Below are 9622 nucleotides of genomic sequence, written 5' to 3'. Positions count from 1 at the left end.
CTTACCGGTCCGTCTGATGACTTCATACGGTCCATGCCACTTGGTCAGCAACTTGTTGTCGGAGGTAGGAAGCAGCAAAAGCACCTGTTGACCCGGTTCAAAGACCCTCTCTCTAGCTTTTTGGTCGTACCACTTCTTTTGGTTCTGTTGAGCTGTCCTCATGGACTGCTGGGCCAGTGCTGACATTTCCTCCAACCTCTCTCTCATCTTGACCACATATGCTACCACGTTCTCTCCTGTTGACGGAGGACTTTCCCATTATGTCCCGTTATAGTTCATTTTTTTCTGTTTATACTAATCTTTATTTCCTTGTTTTGAGTTACCATGCTGGTGGAGGAGTTACCTTTCCTGGTGAGGCAAAAGGCGTGGCCAAGGGTGGAGGACTGTTAAATCCTGTGGCATGCCCATTAAGCCATACTATGTGCTGTTATGTTAGAGGGGGGGATTTGGGGTTTAGTTGGTTTCCTTTTGTATTAGTTGTACTTGTTGTCCATTTTGGTTTCCCCTTGTGTGTTATTTGGTTTGGCCACGCCACTATATATGTTCCCTTCTGTGTCATTATAGGAGAGTCAGTTTTGTTTAGTTGGTGTTTTGTTATGTTGCTAATAGTTTCAGTGTAGTTCTGGTTTGTTGACCTCCTTTATAAACCTGGATAATGAGTTTTGGTTTATATATACATTTTTGTAGTAAATAAACCCCTTTTTTTTTAAACCAACTCCTGTTCTCCTCCTTGCTGACTGCTTGGTCCCTAACAATTGGTGGCAGTGGTGGGATCATTCAGTGGAGGACACAGGATTTTTTTTTCTCTGTTTCCCACCTCCAACATAAAAGGAAAATGCATCGAGGAGGAAAGACTGGAAAGAAAGTGATAATTGCTCAGGAGAAGCCAGCAGGTGAGGAGGAGGAGGAAAATAGAGTCTCTGAAGTGGGGGAAAGTACTGACGGTGAAGGTAGAGAGCCAACTCTCTCAGACATGATGGGTATTCTTCGGGCTCATATGCATCAACAAGAGGCTCGAGAGGAAAAGCAGACTGAAGTGACTGCAAGACAAGAACAGCGCTTTAAAGCACTTCACCACCAATTTCAGCTTTTACAGTTAGAAGTTCAGGCTCGAACGTCTCCAGTACCAGATCCTCAGTTGGCAGACTCTGATCCAGAAGAGTTGGGAGCTCACTTATCCAGCATACCGCCTTCTCAGGCCCAAGTGGAGCCTTTGGCAACCAGTCCGACTATGGCCCCAGGTTGTCAGCTTCACACTCATCACACGCCTAGGTTGGAAAAATTAACTGACACTGATGACATTGAACACTTTCTCATCACATTTGAACGCATTGCTGTAGCATGCCGGTGGCAAAAAGCAGAGTGGGTCTTTCATTTGATCCCATTGCTAACTGGAAAAGCTAGAAGCGCTTATGTACATATGGACATTGATGACTCCCTTGATTATGATCAAGTAAAATCTTCCATTCTTGCTAAATATGACATTAACCCTGAGACCTACAGGTTAAGATTCCGCTCTCTAGAGGTGAACCCTGATGAAAACCCCAAGGAGTTGTACGCAAGGCTTAAGGAGCTCTATGGGAAGTGGATGCAACCACAAGGTAAAACCATCAAGGATATTAGTGAAATGATCATATTGGAGCAATATTTGAGAATGTTGTCCCCTGAGCTTCAGGTCTGGATCCGAGAGCGTGACCCAGATTCAGCTATGGAGGCTGCTAAGCTGGCTGATGTCTTTGTGGCTGCCCGGAGGAAGGGGCAACCATGAAGTTACCACTCATGGAGAGCCACAAAGGACAACCGCAAACTAGCCCATCAGGACCATCAGGGGCAAACGACCAGTATGGGTAAGCCTCCTATTGGGGGAACCCGGCCAGCTAGTGGACCATTAAAATCTTTTGGCAAAAAGCCAATTTGCTATCTCTGTGGAGTAGAAGCCCATACAAAACCTATGTGCCCCAAAAACTCAGGTAAAATGACGCAAATGTGCTTTGTGCCACGTCCTCATAGGGAATCCGTGCTGAAGAGAAATCAGTCTATTAAAATGAAATGCATTGAAGTTAATGGAACAACTCTAAAAGGTCTACTGGATTCAGGGAGGGATCAGACCCTAGTGCATAGGAAGTTTGTACCATCTAATATAATCAGCACCAGAGACACCATACCTGTATGTTGTGTACATGGAGACGAGAAGAATTATCCAACAGCGGATATGTATATAAAGGTAGATGGCTTAACCTACCTCTTGAACATTGGAGTTGTGGATAACCTTCCATTTCCTGCTGTGCTAGGAAGAGACCTGCCAGTACTCTTTGATTTGTTGGAGTCAGACCAAAGCCAAAGATGTAATGTTGCTGTCACTAGGGCACAGGCAAAAAAACCCACTACTCACTCTGAAACTCTCAGTGCCCTGCCCTTCTACAATGAGGAATTGGAGACAATACCCGGGAAGTCTCGAAAAACTCGTAGACAGAGAAAGCAGGAAAAATTCCAACACACAGTTATGAATCCGCCCACCAACCCAGAGCCAGAGTTACCTCTGGGATTCCAAATGCCAGCAGACATCACTGAGATGCAGAAAACTGATCCAGCTTTAGTGCTTCTATTTCAAAAAGCAAAGGAAAAGAAGCCGGGGCATCAGTTGGACATCAGCGAAGACGAGTATGTTCTGCAAAATGGCATGCTCTACCGGCAACAGGGGTCAGTGTTGCAGCTAGTGGTCCCCCAAGCAGCTAGAGACATCATCCTTACCTTGGGGCACTCTGTTCCCTGGGCTGGCCACCTGGGTAAGCATAAAACCACAGCTCGTATTAGACGTCATTTCCACTGGCCTGGCCTAAGTAGAGATGTTTCTCAGTTCTGTAGAAGTTGCCCTCAGTGCCAAATAACATCTGCTAAAATCCAAGCCAGAGCCCCTTTACAATCATTACCCATAATCAGTACCCCATTTGAACGCCTGGGGATGGACATTGTTGGTCCCGTGGAGAGGAGCAAGCAAAATTCCAGTCTGGTTTTTGCTCCGCTCACAGCACCGAAACAGCACTGGTCAGGGTCACCAACGACCTTCTAATGGCAGCTGATGGTGGCTCCCCTTCCCTCCTCATCCTCCTGGATCTCACAGCCGCTTTTGACACAGTTGACCACACCATCCTGCTACACCGCCTTCACTCCCCCATCGGACTCCGCAATACCGCCCTGGACTGGTTCAGATCATACCTCACAGAAAGAACAGAGTGCATCTCCTTGGGAGGCGTTAAATCCCGGACCCAGCCCGTCACCTGTGGTGTCCCTCAGGGATCTGTACTTGGCCCCACCCTCTTCACCCTGTACATGCTTCCCCTCGGCAGTGTCATCAGCAGACACGGTTTGGCCTTCCACTGCTATGCTGATGACACACAGCTATACATAAAACTGGACCCATCTGCTGCAGAGTCATCCTCAGCCACACTCACCATCTGCCTGGAGGAGATCAAGGCGTGGATGAAACAGAACTTTCTACAACTCAACAGCGGCAAAACCGAAGCCATGCTCATCGGCACCCCACACCAGATCAAGTCATCTCCCATCACATGCATCACCTTTTCTGGCCAGGATATCCCACTGTCATCCGTCATCACCAACCTGGGTGTCAGAATGGACCCCCACCTCAACTATGAGGCCCACATCAATCACCTCCGTCAAACATCCTTCTTCCACCTCAAAAACATCGCCAAACTCCGCCCCATCCTGTCCCCGAAAGATGCCGAAAAACTGGTCCACGCCTTCGTCTCCTCCAGGCTTTATTACTGCAACGCACTTCTCATCTGGATCCCAAGCAAGAGCCTTAAAAAGATCCAATACATCCAGAACAGTGCTGCTAGGATCCTGATGAGAGTGCGCAAATATGACCACATCATTCCCATCCTCCACTCACTGCACTGGCTCCCCATCTCCTCCCGGACTGAATACAAGATCTCCCTACTCACCTACCAATGCGTTCACGGCAACGCTCCCCCTTACCTCAAGGAGCTGATTCATCCTCAGCCCCCCACCCGCACCCGTTCAACAAACAAAAACAACCTCCTCAAGCCCACCAAGTCTAAACTGGTCACAATGGGAGACCGGGCCTTCTGCTCCGTTGCCCTTAAACTGTGGAATGCCCTCCCCGCCCACCTGAGAGAACCACAGACAATTGACTATTTTAAGAGAGGACTGAAAACACACCTTTTTAACAAAGCATACGCTAGCTATGATCAATGATTTTTTTTTTTCCCTCTTGTAGCACTTTGAGATTCTCCGAATGGAAAGTGCGTTATAAATGAAATGTATTATTATTATTATTATTATTAGGAGCAAGGTGGGGAATCGTTATATGCTGGTTATAACAGATTATGCTACAAAGTACCCCGAAGTTTTTCCACTCAAATCCATAAAGGCAAAATCAGTGGCCTTCTGTCTGGTGCAGTTCTTTTCCAGAGTAGGTTTCCCTCAGGAAATATTGACTGATCAGGGAACTAACTTCATGTCCACTTTACTGAAACAGGTCTACCAGTTACTTGGGATAAGGAGCCTGAGGACCACAGCATATCATCCCCAGACTGATGGGCTGACGGAGCGCTTCAATCAGACCCTGAAGCAGATGCTTCGGAAGTTTGTCAACAGCACTGGGACAGACTGGGATCAGTGGCTGCCATACCGCCTCTTTGCATACAGAGAAGTACCCCAAGCCTCCACTGGATTCTCTCCATTTGAGCTTTTGTATGGGCATGAAGTACGAGGACCTCTCTCACTACTGAGAGAGGTTTGGGAGGGAGGCAGGGAGAGGGAGGATTCTGTTAATGTTATATTGTATGTTGTACAGATGAGAGACCGATTGGAGAAAATGAGTGAGCTTGCTCAATCATACATGGCGGAGGCCCAGCGGCGCCAGAAGTCCTGGTATGATAAATCAGCCCGGCAGAGATCTTTTGACCCTGGACAGAAAGTGCTAGTGCTCCTCCCTAGCGATGATAACAAGTTGTTGGCAAAATGGCAGGGACCATTTGAGATCCTGAAGAAACTTGGACCTACCACATACCGGATATCAACCCCAGGACAGGCACGGTCAAGTAGAGTACTGCATATAAATCTCCTGAAGGAGTGGGTGCAACAACCAGAAAAGACAAAGGTGATGCTCATCAGAGGCGTGCTGGAGGACGAGGAGGTGGATGAGCAATATCTCCCTTTGGCTGGGCCTCTATTACCCTACAATCTCAGTCACCTCCCAGAAGACAAGCAGTTCCAGGTGAGGGAGATCTGCAATTCAGATGTTTTCCAGGAGAACCCTGGCAGAACAAATATTATTGAACATGACATTGTTGTTAGAGAAGGTGCTTCTGTGAGACGGCTTAGTTACAGGATCCCTGAACGCATGCTAGCCTCTCTAAAAAAGGAGATTGACCTGATGCTGTCCTTGGGGATTATTGAAAAATCACAGAGTGAGTGGTGTAACCCGGTGGTCCTGGTGCCAAAGAAGGATGGTAGCTTAAGATTCTGTATAGATTTCAGGTACCTGAATTCAATTTCCCAGTTTGATTCTTATCCCACACCAAGGATTGATGACCTGCTTGAACGTCTGGGAAAAGCCAAATGCTTGACCACCATAGATCTGTGTAAGGGATACTGGCAGGTTCCCCTCACAGAGCGGTCCAGGGAGTTTACAGCCTTTAGGATGTTGTGGGGGCTCTTCCAGTTCACAGTTCTGCCGTTTGGTTTGCATGGGGCACCGGCAACCTTCCAGAGGCTCATGGACCAGGTACTGTGTGATTTCACTGAGTTTGCTGCAGCATATCTCGATGACGTTGTCATTTACAGCACCACCTGGGAGGACCTGGAACATCTGAGGGCTGTCTTGGATCGTCTCCACTCTGCCGGGTTGACAGTGAATCCATCAAAGTGTGTCTTTGCTGCTGCAGAGACAGAGTACCTGGGCCACATCATTGGAAATGGGGTGATACGGCCGCAGGTCAACAAAATCCAAGCCATTGAGTCATGTCCTTTGCCACACAAAAGAAGACAGCTTCGATCTTTTCTGGGAATGGCTGGGTTTTACCGCCGCTTCATACCCCAGTTTTCCACCAGAGCAGCTCTTCTCACAGATATGACAGGATCACAATGTCCCAACCAGATCCAGTGGACAGAGGACGCAGTGGCAGCCTTCAAAGACATCCAGCAATCACTGAGTGAGGAACCAGTTTTGCACAGTCCAGACTTTAATGAACATTTTATTCTACAGACTGATGCTTCCGATAGAGGCCTGGGGGGTGTGCTTCTTCAGGGACCATTAGGTGACCGCCATCCAATCGCCTATATCAGCCGGAAGCTGTTCCCCAGAGAGGTTCGATATTCCACGGTGGAAAAGGCAGCACTGGCAATCAAGTGGGCCCTTGATTCTTTTCGGTACTACCTCCTGGGTAGAGATTTTTCCTTGGAGACAGACCATAGTGTGAGGTAAATCAACCTTTGAACTTGTTTTGTCAATGTGAAACTGTCACCTGAGTGGCTAACAGAAGCCACATCAGCAACTTCCTGATCTACTAGGTTTTGAATTGACCTGGTGACAGCTCACTACTGTCCTATGACAGGTGAGCACTGTAATGTCAGGACTCAATCATACGTTATCACTTCCACCCATTGTCCACTACCCAATGTCTACTGTCTACTGTTTGCTATGCATTGTCCTTGTATGATCAATTCCTGTCAAAGTTTCTTAATAAAAGCATCTTCTAGAGGGAGGATCTTTGGGGAAGCTCAGGAGTTCTCAGTGAGGGCAGTTGCCCTGCACTCCTGTTGCTCTCCCCCCTCCTGCAGGAGTTCGCTAAAAACTCATTCCAAGGTAGTCTCTGTGTCTTTTCTCATTATGAATTTATGTAATGCTGTGTTTAAACCTAACATTTTTGGTGCCCGAAACCCGAGACCTCTACATCTGAGGCGTCAGGACGATGCCCGGTGACGGGGTTCCTCGAGCCAGGGAGGGGCACTGAGACTGGGTAAGAAATGCTCCTCTCGATAAATACCTGGGGTATTTAAATGTGTTACTTTAATAGGTGGGGTTATGGGGCTAATGGGGTTAGCCTGTGGTCTTGGACCACTGTGGAGAAGTCATGGACTTCACCAACACCCACGGGTCTGGGGACCCAACGAGAGGAGGTTTCTATTGGAATGGGGTTTTAGGTCTTTTGTGTATGTTTGTTTTGGCCAATGTGTGTTTTGTCTAATGTTCTTGTTTAATGTTCATGACTGAAACTGTTTATGGACAATGTTGTGGTTTCTAAAATTGTGAAGTCAAGTTTCAATTGTTCACTGAAAAGATCAGTGCTAAACTGTCAAAAAGGGAAACTTAAGAGCTAAAAGAAACTTAAAGTTAAGAAAAATAGCTGGCTAAAATAGCAGATGCGTGGTTAAACGGAAACTTATGCCTAAAATAATTTCTAAAAGATGCTAAATATGGGAGACGTCCCTAAAACTAGGAAATTAAAGCTTGTGACAAAATATTGTGCGAAATAATATACAGGAACTTTAAAAGATTGAAAATCAATCAATTTAAGGCTAAAAGAAAAAACTGATCAAAATGTTCAAAATGGGACAAGGTTCCAGCAAGAGTAAAAAGAAAGAAATGGGAAAGTTGTGAAAAAGAATGGTATAAGAAATGTGATTTGATGGGAAATTGGGAAAGTTGATGAGAGAGCCTGCTGCAAAAGGCTGCAGAAGGCCAAAGGTCAGTGTCTGTGTGTAATCAGCTGCAGATCAGATTGTTTGTGTAAGAAGTGCTACGAGAAGCTGCATGGGATGAGGCTTGGTGGATCCAGAGGGAGTGTCTTCTCATTTGGAGACTGGTGAGTGTTAAATTTTCTATGGGGAAATGTTTGTTAAAATGATACAAATAACTGTATTTGGATCTGTGTCTGCAAAGGAGACTTTTTGTCTGCTGGACAACACAAGAGCTTCAGAGGGTGTTCTGTTTAGTGTTTCAAGTGAGAAGCTCCCCTCTTGAGGAGGCAGAGAAATTGAGTAATATAGTTTTCTATCATTCTAAGCCCTGAATGAAGGTGTAGTGATGTAGAATTGTCAAATGGGGTTAATTCACTGTTAACCAATTCACTGTGAATGATTGCAGATTACTTTTGTAATACTGTTTTTGGTCTATGTATGTTTTAATCGTATGGAAAGGTGACTGTGACATGAGTGTGAAACAAATCAATAATTTGTCTTTACTTTGTCTGTCTTGAAGTCACATACTGATACTGATCTAGGGCTGCAGCTATCAAATATTTTTGTAATCAAGTATTCTACTGAAAATTCCATTGATTAATCGAGTAATCGGATAAAACATATTTTTGTTTAGTTAAAGAAAAATTCTAAATATACATAAGATGTTAGATGTTAGTTGACATCACTAAGACTAAGTTATGTGGTACAGTGGGTTCATGGCTGTGCATTTGAAGACCTTGTTGATGTTGAAGATCCTCGTTTCTAACCTAGAAATGCCATTGCACCTGGTGTCACACATAACTTAAAAGGTTGGGTGTTTTTTCCACGTGTTTCAATTGAACTTTCATTTGTGTCAAGCTAATTTTAAGTTCTAGTTAAGTTTTAAGTGAAAGTATTAGCAGTGTTCAAAATAAAATTGTGAGACCTGCTGTATTGGAGCACATTAGGCACCAGCGCTACTTGTGCTATCCATGAATGATTACAGAGCTGAAATTGTAAACTACCCAGTTTAGCTTTATTACGTTTTTATTTGTCTGGCATTTTCTACCTTTTCTTTTAATTAAAACTGTAGCGGGAACAGAGGTCTATGTACCGGGTAAGGGCTGATTTATGGTTCCACGTTACAACAACGTAGAATGGGGCGCGTCGCTGCGTAGCCGTGGCAACAGAGCCTGCATGGCAGCGCAGCACCGCCAGCCGGACCGGCGCTCTCCGCCCTTGCCAGAGAGCGGCGTAGGCTGCGGCGTAGGCTCTGGGTCGATTTAATGCGGGACAATGATTTTGGCTTTAGAGGGGGAACATGGGAGAAGAGACCAGAAGAATATAGCGTGGATTAAAAATAAAAGTTAAACGCTGAGCTACATGTGTCTCCCGTCAGGGCCATTACAGACTGCCTGAGTATGGCATGTTACAAAAACCAAACATGCCCGCCGCCTCTTTCTTCCCCCTTTAACGTGCGCAGTGCATGGATGTAGGCACAGGCATGGATCTATTTTGGGCGCAGCGTCAGCATGTTGTGTTCCATTTAATGTAGTCGGGGCGTGTGACGGCCTGCCCCTCTCCCTCCTGATTGGTCATTCTGCTTCCTGGATGGAAGTTGTGGCAGGTCGTCAGCCCAATTGGCCTCACTCACTTGTGTGTGTGTGTGTGTGTGTCGGTGTGTGTGTGGGAGCCAGGGTATTTAGGGGCTGGTTCTGGGTTTCCACCTGCCAATGGGGAACTAAGTATTCTTTCCTCTTGCATGCAATACTTGCACTCAGCATACTTCATTCACCCACACACAGAATACATGACTGACACTCTACATTTAAACCTACATATACTTTTGGTTTGTTTTGATTTAATTTTTACTTTAATAAATTACATTTTTTGAATTTGGTGACTCATGTGTGGA

Source organism: Cololabis saira, chromosome 8, assembly GCF_033807715.1.
Source record: "Cololabis saira isolate AMF1-May2022 chromosome 8, fColSai1.1, whole genome shotgun sequence".
Classification (NCBI taxonomy): domain Eukaryota; kingdom Metazoa; phylum Chordata; class Actinopteri; order Beloniformes; family Belonidae; genus Cololabis; species Cololabis saira.
Note: the sequence above shows the minus strand (reverse complement) of the source record.